Below are 12,070 nucleotides of genomic sequence, written 5' to 3' on the forward strand. Positions count from 1 at the left end.
GTCCAGCCTTGGCAACAGAGGGAGACCGAAGAAAGAAGAGGGAGAGGGACTCGGCAACAGAGGGAGACCCAAGAAAGGGGAGAGGGAGAGGGAGGGGGGAGGTGGAGGGGGAGGGAGAGGGTGTTGTGTTTTATTCTTTGCCCCCCCCACAATCACATGACTACTACACAAGGGGTTAGAATGGAAGGGATGTTGTGGAGGCAAACTCTATTGGTTTGCTAGGGCTGCCATAAAAAAAAATCACAGACTGGGAGGCTTCAACAAACAGAAATTTATTTTCTCACAGTTCTAGAGGCTTGAAGTCCAAGATCAAGGTGTTGGCGGGATTGCTTCTTCAGAGGCCTCTCTACTTAACTTGTAGATGGCTGTCTTGTCTCTGTTTTTATGGTCTTCATTCTGTGTGCACACATGTCTGTGTCTGTATCCCCTCTTCCTATAAGGACATCAGTCATATTGGATTGAGGCCTACCCTAAAGAGCTCATTTTAAAACAGTCACCTCTTTAAAGACCTTATATCCAATATGGTTATGTTCCCATTACTGGGAGTTAGGACTTCAACACATGAATTTCAGGGGACATATTTCAGCCCCTAACACAAACCCAACATCAGCATCAATTACATACTAATTATGTTCATCTGCTTGACTGCTGCACTAAACCGTAATTTCTTTAAGGGCAAGGACAACATGCCTAGTGTAGAGCCCGGTACACAGTAGGTACTCAATATGAGATAATTGCTTGTTGAGGACTATAAAGAGTTCATTGTAGGCCGGGTGTGGTGGCTCACGCCTGTAATTCCAGCACTTTGGGAGGCCAAGGTGGGCAGATCACCTGAGGTCAGGAGTTTGAGACCAGCCTGGCTAACTAATAGTGAAACCCCTTCTCTACTAAATGTACAAAAATTAGCCAGGCATAGTGGTGCATGCCTGTAGTCCTAGCTACTCGGGAGGCTGAGGCAAGGAGAATTGCTTGAACCTGGGAGGCAGAGGAGGTTGCAGTGAGCCAAGATTGTGCCACTGCACTCCAGCCTGGGTGACACAGCGAGACTCCTTTTCAAAAAACAAAAAACAAAACAAAACAAAACAAAAAAAGAGTTCACTGTATTTGGCATGTATGAGGTCACAGTGACTTTTTCCAGGTCAGACTTGACAATATAAAAACTAAAACCTTCTTATGACAAAAGCTACCATGAGCAAAGTCCAAAGATGATTATGAAAAAAAAAATAGTACCTGCACATATGGAATGCCAGGAGTTAAGAGTTGTAATACACAAGGGATCATATAGACAGATCAGAAAAGGATGAAAACTCAATACAAAAATACAACAACTATGAACAGTCCAAAAATATATGAAAAGAAATCAACCACACTAGCAGTCAGCAAAAAGCAAATTGAAACAACAGTGAAATAGCATTTAATGCCTATCAGACTGACAAAAATTTAAGATTCATGCGTTAGTCCTAGCAAGGGTGTGGGAAATGGGTTTCTTCTACATTTAGATTGGAAAATGAACTAAAATAATTCTAGAGGTAGAGGTAATCTGGCAGTGTGTCAGTCATAACAGCATTGGTCACAAGTAACAGCAAACCCAACTCAAAAAAGTTACTTATTAAGTCACATAACTGAAAGTCCAGACACAGCTGTATTTAGGTTACCTAAATGGTATCATTAGAACCTAGTCTCTTTTCATGTCTTACTTTTGTTCTCTGAGGAGAAGTCATTCTCAGTAAGGGTCTCTCTTTGTGAAGGGAGCTTACATATTCACATCGACAAGTCCAGCATAGAACAAAAGTCTTCGATGTAATTCTGCTTGGCTTGAATTGATTCATGTACCTATCCCTGAACTACAGAACATTAAAACTAGTGGGGTACTACATTCTTGTTAGCCAGTCCTGAGTTGAAGTCCAATGTAGAAGCCAACGGAAGACCCAATTCCATTAGTAACCCACAGATTAAGAGAGGAAGAAGACTAATTCATCTGAAAACTGTTACCAAAAAAATCCCAACAAAACAACAAAACATAAAACCCCACAACCCTCTGCAGGCAGTATCTATTAAAATGTATTTTTAAAGGCACGTATCTATGGTTTTGACAATCTCACTTTTAGGATCAATTCTACACAAAAATGCATAATTTAAAAAAGATACACATATAAGGATATTTATTCCAGCATCACTTGTAATGACATAAAATCTGGAGAAATCTGTATTATTTATCAATACAGAAATAGTTTCAAAAATTATGGTACAACAGGCCAAGTGTGGTGGCTCACATCTGTAATCCTAGTGCTTTGGGAAGCTAAGGCAGGAGGATCGCTTGAGGCCAGGAGCTGGACACCAGCCTGGGCAACATAGCAAGACCCTGTTTCTACCAAAAGTTAAAAAAGAAAAATTAGCCAGGCATGGTAGCTCATGCCTGTAGTGCCAACTACTGGCAAAGCTGAGGCAGAAGGATCACTTGAGTCCAGGAATTCAAGGCTGCAGTCAGCTATCATCATTCCTGGGTGATGATAGAGAAAGATCTCAAAAAAAAATTATGGTACATTAATACTACATAATATTATGCAGCTAGTTAAAAGAATGAGCTAAATAAGCTAAATATTTATAATTAACTGTTGAGTTAGAAAATTTGCTGAAAAACATACATAATGTGATTGCTTGTAAAAATAAAAATAAAAACCTCCTATGTGTTTCTAAAACACATTAGAAAAAGCATTGAGAGAAACGTCAATCTTTTAACATTGGTTTTGTCTAGGACTGGGATAGGGAGAAGAAAATGATCTTTTTCTTTATATACTTCTGAATATATTCTATACAGTTCTGTGTTGTTAGAATTGTTAAAATGCATGCTTATTACCTTTTAAAAAGAGTAAATAGAAACTGAAATGAAGAAGTAGTCTTAGAATTTAAACTGTGTTTAAACCTGGAGCAAAGAGACATAAGTTAGTCTTTAGTAAAGGAGACATTAAACCTATCGAAGACCAACTAACTCACGGAGCCACATCCTGAGGGGACAGAAGGGAGCTGTTTCAGAGCAGAGCCCCAATGTACAAGGGCTGTGATGGCTTCACTGTTCCACAGGGAAATGTAAACAAACAGAATAGTATTTCATAAAATTTAGTTTTTTTGGCTTGAAAATGTACTTAATTTGAAATCATGGTGACAAATATGGAAGGACTTTACAAATATATAGTTATTTGTCAAGATTAAAAAGTTACCAGCCCTATATCTGTTTTCAAATTGTTAGAAATGTGAATGGCCTATAAATCAAAGTCTGAAAAAAACAGATGTACAGCACAAGTAGAAAGCTAAGCCATGCCTAGTGTTCCATTATTGGAACGCTAAGCATGTGGGAGTTATTTATATCCTACTGCTCAAGATCATCGCCGAGGTCTGATTGCAAAAATTCAAAAAATTGTGGCCTTGCGCGGTGGCTCACGCCTGTAATCCCAGCACTTTGGGAGGCCGAGGCAGGCAGATCACGAAGTCAGGAGATCGAGACCACCCTGGCCAACACAGTGAAACCGCGTCTCTACTAAAAATACAAAAAATTAGCCGGGCGTGGTGTCGGGCGCCTGTAGTCCTAGCTACTCTGGAGGCTGAGGGAGGAGAATGGCGTGAACCCGGGAGGCGGAGCTTGCAGTGAGCCAAGATCACTCCACTGCACTCCAGCCTGGGCAAGAGCGAGACTCCGTCTCAAAAAATAAAAAAAAATTGCAACCTCAGGCATGAATGGGTTAAACAAGAGACTAGATAGTTCTTCCTCTGTGATAGAGGAAGACAAGTAGTCATGGATGTACACAGTTCTAGATAGACTTTGTCGGTAGAGGGAAAGAAGTTGAGGAGTTTCTCTCTTATAATGACTGTGGTGAGATCCTTTGCTGGGTTCAGGGTTAAGGGGCTCAGCAGCAGTGGCTGCGAGGTTGAGACTTGAGGGGAGTGATAAACATGTAGAAGAGGTGGTGTCGGGGATGGAAGACCAACCTGAGAGTGTACTAGAGTCTTCAAGTTTGGAATAATACCTGTCTGTATTTGGTTTGGGTTACCACTTCTTTAATGAAATTGTCTTTGGTTCCTGTATTAGGGTTCTCCAAAGAGAGTTCTCCCTGTCTCAAAAAAAAAAAAATTATGGTACATTAATTCTACATAATATTATGCAGCTAGTTAAAAGAATGAGCTATTTGTAATTAACTGCTGAGTTAGAAAGAGTTGAAGAAAAATATATATGGCGTGATTATTTGTAAATATACAAATGAAAACTTCCAAGTGTTTTAAAACATTAGAAAAAGTATTGAGAGAAACTTCAATCTTTAACATTCGTTTTGTCTAGGACTGGGATACGGAGAAGAAAACAATCTTTTTCTTTATATACTTCTGAGTATATTTTACATACTTCTGTGTTATTTAAATTGTTAAAATGAATGCTTATTACCTTTAAAAAAAGAGTAAATATAAACTGAAATGAAGTAGTCTTAGAATTTGAACTATTTTTAGATCTGAGGCAAAAAGAACTAATAGGATATATAGACACATGAGGGGGGCTTTATTAGGGGAATTGGCTCATGTGATTATGGAGGCTAACAAGTCCCACAACAGGCTATTTGCAAGCTGGAGATGCTGGTATGCTGGGAGTGTGGCTCAGTCCAAGTCTGAAGACCTGATGGCAGGGGTGCTGGTGTTAAGCACTAGAATCCAAAGGCCAGAGAGCTTGGTATTTTGATGTCCAAGGCCAGGAGAAGAGTGTATCCCAGTTCCAGAAGACAGAGACTGTTTTTGTTCTACCCAGGCTCCCAGCTGATTGGATAGTGCCTGCCCACTTTGAGGGCGGATCCTCCCCTTGTAGTCCACTCAGACTCACATGCCAATCTCCTCTGTAAACACCCTCACTGACATACCCCAAAATAATGCTTTACCAATTCTCTAGGTATTCCTAATCCAGTCAAGTTGACATCTAAAATTAATCATCACAGTTTCCTTTCTATTCTCTCCTTCTTTTATTCCATCTCCCTCCCCAGGCTTTGTTTTTATTATTTTATATTCTTTTTATATTTATATTCTTCCTTTGTTTTTTGTTTTCTATTTTCTTTCAAGGAATGCAACTTTGTCTTTGTACATATTTGAAACCACTATACTGTCTGTGAGACACTGTATTCATTTATATACAAGCTCAAAGCACCTCCCAAATAGATGTCCAATTAATTGTTGCTGAAATAAATTTAATTCCACATGGAAAATAATTGGATAGTATCATCCTGATTAAAATACTTCATAGTTGTGACATGAAATAACTATTCTTATTATTATTATTGGAGACAGGGTCTTACTCTGTTGCCCAGCCTGGAGTGAGGTGGCATGATCATGGTTCAATGCAGCCTCAACCTCCTGGGCTCAAACGATTCTTCCACCTCAGCCTCCCAAGTAGATGGACTACAGGTATGTGCCACCATGCCCAGCCACCACTGGTTTTTAAAAAAATTCCTGCAAACTATTTTTTCCTCACATGGATATTGTATATTTGGTCATGTTTTCCTTACATGAGTTTTAAAATTTACATCACCCCTTTTTGTTGAGACAGGGTCTCACTCTGTCACCCAGTCTGGAGTGCAGTGGCGTGATCACAGCTCACTGCATCCCTGTCCTCCTAGGCTCAAGCAATCCTTCCAGTGCACGCCACCACAGCTGGTCATTTTTTTAATTTTTATTTTTAGTAGAAACTAGGTCTCACTATGTTGCTCAGACAGTATATCCTTTGAATTCACACATTTTTATTGCCATAAAAATGCCAGAGATCATTAAAATAAAAATGTCCTCTCTTATAGAAACTAAAGACCAAAAAGTTAGGTGATTTATTCAAAACTGAAAAGGTGTTAAGTGACAGTATTAGAACCATGTTTTTCTTTTTTTTCTTTTTCTTTTTCTTTTTTTTTTTTGAGATGGAGTCTTACTCTGTCACCCAGGCTGGAATGCAGTAGCGCCATCTCGGCTCACTGCAACCTCTGCCTCCCAGGTTCAAGTGATTGTCCTGCCTCAGCCTCCTGAGTAGCTAGTAGCTGGGATTACAGGCACATGCCACCATGCGGGCTAATTTTTATATTTTCAGTAGAGATGGGGTTTGACCATGTTGGCCAGTCTGGTCTCGAACTCCTGACCTTAAGTGATCCAACCACCTCAGCCTCCCAAAGTGCTGGAATTACAAGCATGAGCCACCATGCCTGGCCAGAACCATGTTTTTCAATCCAGTATATTTACAGCATGATTTCCTCCCTTAATTTGAATTTTATATTGTATTCTATTTATGTTAAATTAAAATAGCAGTTATTTCTGAAAAAGCTCCATCAAAATCAATACGTTGATTACCCATTTTTAAACGTGCCACTGTGGGTTTCTGCTGCTATGTGACAGGACTGATATTTTAAGTGCCTGGTAAAGTGCAACACACCAAGTGGACATTCAGTTTAAGGCTGTTTTATGATGCATATCATTTGTGCTTTTTACGGTTAAAATCAAATCTAAAATGTTGACAACGATGGTTCATATATCAACTTTACTCCTCCATTTTATAGCCCATCTTTTATTGATTTAGAACTCTGTACCTCTTTATTATATTGTAAATTTTAAAAATATGAAAACATCAGAGAGAATAATAAATCTTTATGTCCAAACGTAATAAGGAGGATGCTGCATATACAGAAATACACATGAACTTTTCTCTGGGAAGAATGGCCTATTACAAACCACCACTCTCTTCTATTTGCACATGAAGGTAGAAACCACAGTGGCATTAAGAGCATTTTTCCTTAAGACATGCTCACATGATATCTAGGAGGCCAATAGTAAGAACGTGAAAACTTAATTCTCTGCTAGGAAACAAATACATCAAAAGATTTGGTATTTTTAGTTTTGATGAAACTATACTGTTATTATCAATTTAAAATAGTTTTCTATTTGGCGATTTTATCATTTGGGCTTTAATTAAATTTTGAGAAAAAACACTTTCCTAAAACAAAACTGAGATTTTAAAAAATATATTTAGATTTTAAATATAAATATAAAACATACACAGAAGCATGTTGCACCAGGAGTCCATATCAGGAGTTACACTCTCTAGAGTGAATCCTAGAGATTGTATACATAAAAAAGCTACACCCTTATTCTGTTGGATGGCTCATAAATGTTGATCTGGTTATAGCTTTCCACACTAATTTTCACTATTTCTCTTAACAATCATCCTTTATAATCATTCTTTATATCCAAATAGTATATATCCTTTACTATTTGCTCTGATTTTGACAGGGAAAGGTCCTTCATAAGAATTTTGTTGTTCCATCAGAAGAAAGCATTTTAACGCCTCTAGCTCATTTTCCCCTCAAATATCCCAAATACAGTAAAGCCACCTAAATTCCCAAACCCCATATCAAAAACAGTACACTGAAAAACTCCAAAGACTTTGACAGCGACAAGACCGCCATTCATGTGTTCCTTCAGCAAGTGCCAGACGCTGTTATGAAAGTGATAAGACACTGTCCCAATCCTCACAGTGTGAGACAGTGAGCAGACTCAACAGAATGCATAGGATGAAAGTGCCAGAAAAGCGACGTCCTCAGGGCGGGAGCAGGGGACGCCGCAACGTAGTCTGCGAGAATGCGGGAAGGCGGCAGTGAAGCGGCCGGTCGGCTGGGCCGCGGCAAAGTGGGGAGGAAACTCATCCCGGGCAGGCGTCAGGGTGGCTGGAGAGCGCAGCACGCGCGGACAGAACGGGGGCAGGCGACAGGAAAACGTGTGAGCGCGCGGCTGAAAGCGACTGGGACCCGGGTGTGCCGCGCGCGGGGAGCAGAGCTTAGTCCTGCGGGAGCCGCAAGCAGGACAAGGGCGTGGGTGGGAGGACTGGAAGGTCAGCTGGTAGATGGGGGACACTGAGGGCAGGCAGAGCAACCGGAAGCTTGCTGCAGTCGACGAGAAGAGAAACTAGGAGGTTAAATAATCAGTGACTTTGAAAAAGTCAAAATACCTCCGAGGTAAAACAAAACATTTAACAACCCGCCTGGGGAAAAAGTGGAGGGTGGCACACACGTCACTATCTAACCACAACGCGGAGGCCTTTTAAGTAAATAATGATAAAGTTTTTGTTGTTGTTTGAGACAGGGTCTCGCTCTGTCGCCCAGGCTGGAGTGCAGTGGAATGATCTCGGCTCACTGCAACCTCCGCCTCCCGGGTTCAAGCGATTCTCCCACCTCAGCTTCCCGAGGAGCTGGGACCACAGGTGCGCGCCACCACGGCCGGTTAATTTTATTTTTTGTAGAAACGAGATCTTAATACGTCGCTCAAGCTGGTCTCGAACTGCTGAGCTCAAGCGATCCGCCAGCCTTGGCCTCCCAAAGCGCTGGGATTACCGGCGTGAGCCACAGCGCACCTGGCCCAAATTTAATTTTGTGATGTGGGGTTAAGACATGGGAAAGCCCCTAGGCTCGGGGAGTCAGGCGGGAAAGCTCTCCCCCTGGCATCTAAAAAAATGCCCACCAGAAAGGAGGAAAGGTGGGCTTCCAAATTGCCGACTCTTCACTCCACAGGCTGCATTTCAGGTGGGCAGCGCAGCCAGGTGAACACTCAATCCACCGCAAACATACGGACACTCTTTTCAATATCAGATTACCATAAAGATAGAGGAGCACACCCTGCGCAAAATCCTTCCTGTCCAGTCCCCTTAAAGCCTCTTTCATTGTCCTCCGCGACGCAGCCTGTAAAACTGCCAAAGGAGGGCAGAAGCCAAAGTCCACGCGCTGCGCATGCGCACCATCCGCAGTGTGGGCGAAGGGCGGTGCTGGAAGGACGTTTCCCAGAAGGCCCCTCCAGCGCAGCTGCCCTTCCTCCCGCTCACAGGCCGCGTGACGTGACTCCACCCACCACGCTTCTCGGTCTCAAACAGCAGTTTGCCTGCGCCCCCCTGCGGCCCAACTGGGTACTACGAACATGCACTCAGGGCCAGAGCGAGCGAGTAGGCAGAATGCGGCGAGTCCGGCTGCCGCCGTCGTCACCTTAGCGCGCCGACAGTGAGCGGAGCGAGCGAGGGAAGGGAGGAGGAGGGAGACGCGCAGGGAGGGGAGGGGAGGGAGGAGGCTAGACAAGGCGGGGGAAGGGGGAGTAGCGGTGGCGCAAGCCGCGCGGAGCAGCGCAACCTGGGTCGCTCCCTGCTTCGCCGCCGCCTCCGGACCGAGCCAGCGGAGTCAGTGTCTCAGAGACCCTGTAACACCACAAAGCGGACGAAGGAGTCCATGTTGGGGAACTTCGCAGCGGAGTGACTGGGACCTGGGAACCTGCTGTGGGGCCGCGGCCGGACCGAGCGCCTCGACCTCGGTCTGAGGTAAACACTGGTCGACCCGCGGAGTGGATGGGCTTGGGCAGCTGTCTGGGCGAGACGAGGGTTAGCGGCCGGCGCAGAGCGCTGGAGCGGGCCTAGGGCAACGCGAGGGCTGACAAAGTTTCGGAATGTCGCGCGGCCCGTGCGACGTCGTGCGCTGGGAGGAAAGTTGGAGCTGCCTCTCGAAGTGGGGGAGGCTGCGGCCGGGAGGGCCCCTTTCCCTCTCGCTGCCCCGCGAGGGAGGCTCGGCCTGGCCTTGGGCCGCCGCCGCCTCTCTGTCGCACTCCGTCCCATTTCCTCCTTGTGGCCTACGCGCCTCCCGCCGCCTTAGCTGGCGAAGCCTGTCCCCGTCCGGGTGCAGGGTCCTACGGGGGGGGGGGGGGGGGGGGAAGGGGCTCCACGCCAGAACCGCCACAGACACCCTCCTCCCTGCAGTGGAAACGTGTCCTGCTGAGCTTCCGGGCGCTCCCGACCGCGGTGTCGGCTTTTCTTGGGAGACTTTGGTCGCGAGCGTCCAAGCCCGCTAGTGAAACCAAACTTTACTACGCCGTGACCTCTCGAGTGCGCGAATGGGGAAGAGCCGGCGCTTCTAAGCATCTGCCTTTTTCACTCCTTGATCTGAACTTCAAACTACTCATCCACCCCCAGTGTTTTAAATTCGCTACCTGGGCTGACAACTACGGGGCCGGGAGATATAAATTTAGCCTAATCAGTCGCCCCTTCTCAGACCTAGGAATTTTGAACCATTAAAAAGATTTCCTACAGATGGCTGGCGGTCTTGGCACCAACACGTATTTTGAAGTATTGTTTCAAAAGCAGACGCCTGATTTAGAGTACTTGATTTAGACATTCACGGATTCAAATGTTGAATTTTGAAATACTTCCAATATATTTCCGTATTGTATTACATACAGTGTCTACCAGCTGACTGTTGTTCATTCATTTTGGATTACATTTTGGCTAACATGCTACCACTGACCTAAGATACTTAAGCAAAACTGCTGAAAAATGTTTTTAATGCTTTGTGTAGTAGATGCTGTTGTTAAATTTTTTTCTCCGATTTGGGAATTTTCCCCGAATTTTGGGAAAAGCATATTAATAAATGCATTTTTTTTCGTTTTAAAAGAAAAATTCATTTCTACATATCACTACCTACCTCAGCAGCAGAATATCAGGGCAGTACATTTTAAAATAACGGTTGGTTTTTGTATTTTATTAGTAATTGTATTAAAATTTTGACATGTAATCAAGTCTGTTTCTAAACAATTGCTTTCTCTTTCCTGTTTCTTTGGCAGTTGGCTTGATCATGTCACTATTTTGGTTAAAAGATGCGAGAAAAAGTTTACGGGCCTTTTGTTTTTGTTGTTTTAACTAAGCAAGAGAAATGAAATCTTGAAACTGTCTTTGGATTTCTTTTGTTTTATATTATCCTATCGGATAATCTGAATTTATATTTTTTATGCAATGTGAGTTTTTTAAAAACAGTTCTTAGGGTAGCTGCATTTTAGCTATAATATTTTTTGGTGCTTGCAGATATTTTAACAGTCATTCAGTTTTTCACATTCAGATAGTGAACCTTTTGCCTGAGAGTTTGAGTACATTTTAAGATTTCACTGGGGTAAAATTTGAATGTTTGCTTACTGTAAGTATACTCATGCTTTAAAGACATTCTTCAGTATAAAGGGGAAGAAAACTGTAGAAGAAAATTTAAAGTTTCTAAATATGTTGCCGGAAAATATGTCATGGAGAAAATTTTACGGATAATTTTTTAATTTTTTCTGTTAATACCTTCATGTGGTAATAGGGCTAGTGTGTTAAGATCGAAACTTTTCAGGAGTTACTTAGCTCTCTATGGTCCTTTGGCACCAACTAGAGCTTAGACAGTTTTCTTGAAAACCTGTGCTTTTATTCAGCAGAGATAGGATGAATCAGTGCAGTTACATGATACTGTTGATTCATCATCAGTAACATCTTTTAGTAATCAGAAAATACAGTACTATACTACCCATCAACTTAATACTGAACTTTTAAAGTATATCAGAGATAGTTGTAGCACCTTAATTAAAGAGAGTAGCAGGCATAAAAGTAATAAAAAGAAAGTCAACTGTAGAATAATTTTCATTGTAACTTCCCTTTAGCAAGCCCTGCTATCACCTGCTTTTGTCTTTTAAGATGTAAATTGTACCTTGACTTACCTTGCCCAGTGAAATAAACTTAAAATCCAGATTTTTAATTATAGTCTGTCCCCCAAAATAAGTTAATAACCTTGCACCTTGTCTTGCTTCTGAGCAGTAATAACTGTTAGTAGTGCTGAGTAGAGCCCAGAGTTAAAATATCCAGTATCATTATCTTGCTATTCCCAAAACTCATCTTTGCATTGTATTTTTTTAAGTTGTGTCTATGAACTTAATGTATGAATTCCTAGTACATAGACACATAAAAGTTCAATACATAACATAAAAACACAACCACTATTTTGCTTTCAAAAATATCTTCCTAAAAAGTCACTGTGACCTTTGCTGATCTACAGTCTTTAACACTCCATAGCCAGAGTGATCCTGATAAAATGTCAGGTCATGTAACTTCTTTTCTCAAATGGCTTCCCTTCTCAGTCATAGTAAATTCCATGCTCCTATGGTCTACAAGGCTCTATGATTTAAGTCTCTTCTTCCTCCCTGACTTCATCTCACCCTTTCTCCAATCTCCTTTCCCCTA

The 12,070-nt window shown here is 42.4% G+C and overlaps 1 protein-coding gene and 1 long non-coding RNA gene across 8 annotated transcripts in view; one reads left to right on the forward strand and one right to left on the reverse strand.

Moving 5' to 3' along the window:
* Nucleotides 1-251: 251 nt before the first annotated feature.
* Nucleotides 252-8,773, reverse strand: LOC134756562 (uncharacterized). Its single transcript, XR_010129340.1, has 2 exons — nucleotides 8,651-8,773; nucleotides 252-433 (listed from the first exon to the last, which is right to left on the reverse strand). It is a non-coding gene; the product is annotated as an uncharacterized lncRNA (long non-coding RNA).
* Nucleotides 5,937-12,070, forward strand: part of SCAF11 (SR-related CTD associated factor 11) — a 77,913-nt gene continuing 71,779 nt past the window's right edge. For all 7 annotated transcript variants that reach the window (XM_055357385.2, XM_055357384.2, XM_063694045.1 and 4 more), the window contains exon 1: nucleotides 5,937-9,358. The gene's annotated coding sequence lies outside the window, so the exon portion shown is untranslated. The remainder of the gene's footprint in view (nucleotides 9,359-12,070) is intronic.

Source organism: Gorilla gorilla, chromosome 10 (assembly GCF_029281585.2).
Source record: "Gorilla gorilla gorilla isolate KB3781 chromosome 10, NHGRI_mGorGor1-v2.1_pri, whole genome shotgun sequence".
Taxonomy (NCBI): domain Eukaryota; kingdom Metazoa; phylum Chordata; class Mammalia; order Primates; family Hominidae; genus Gorilla; species Gorilla gorilla.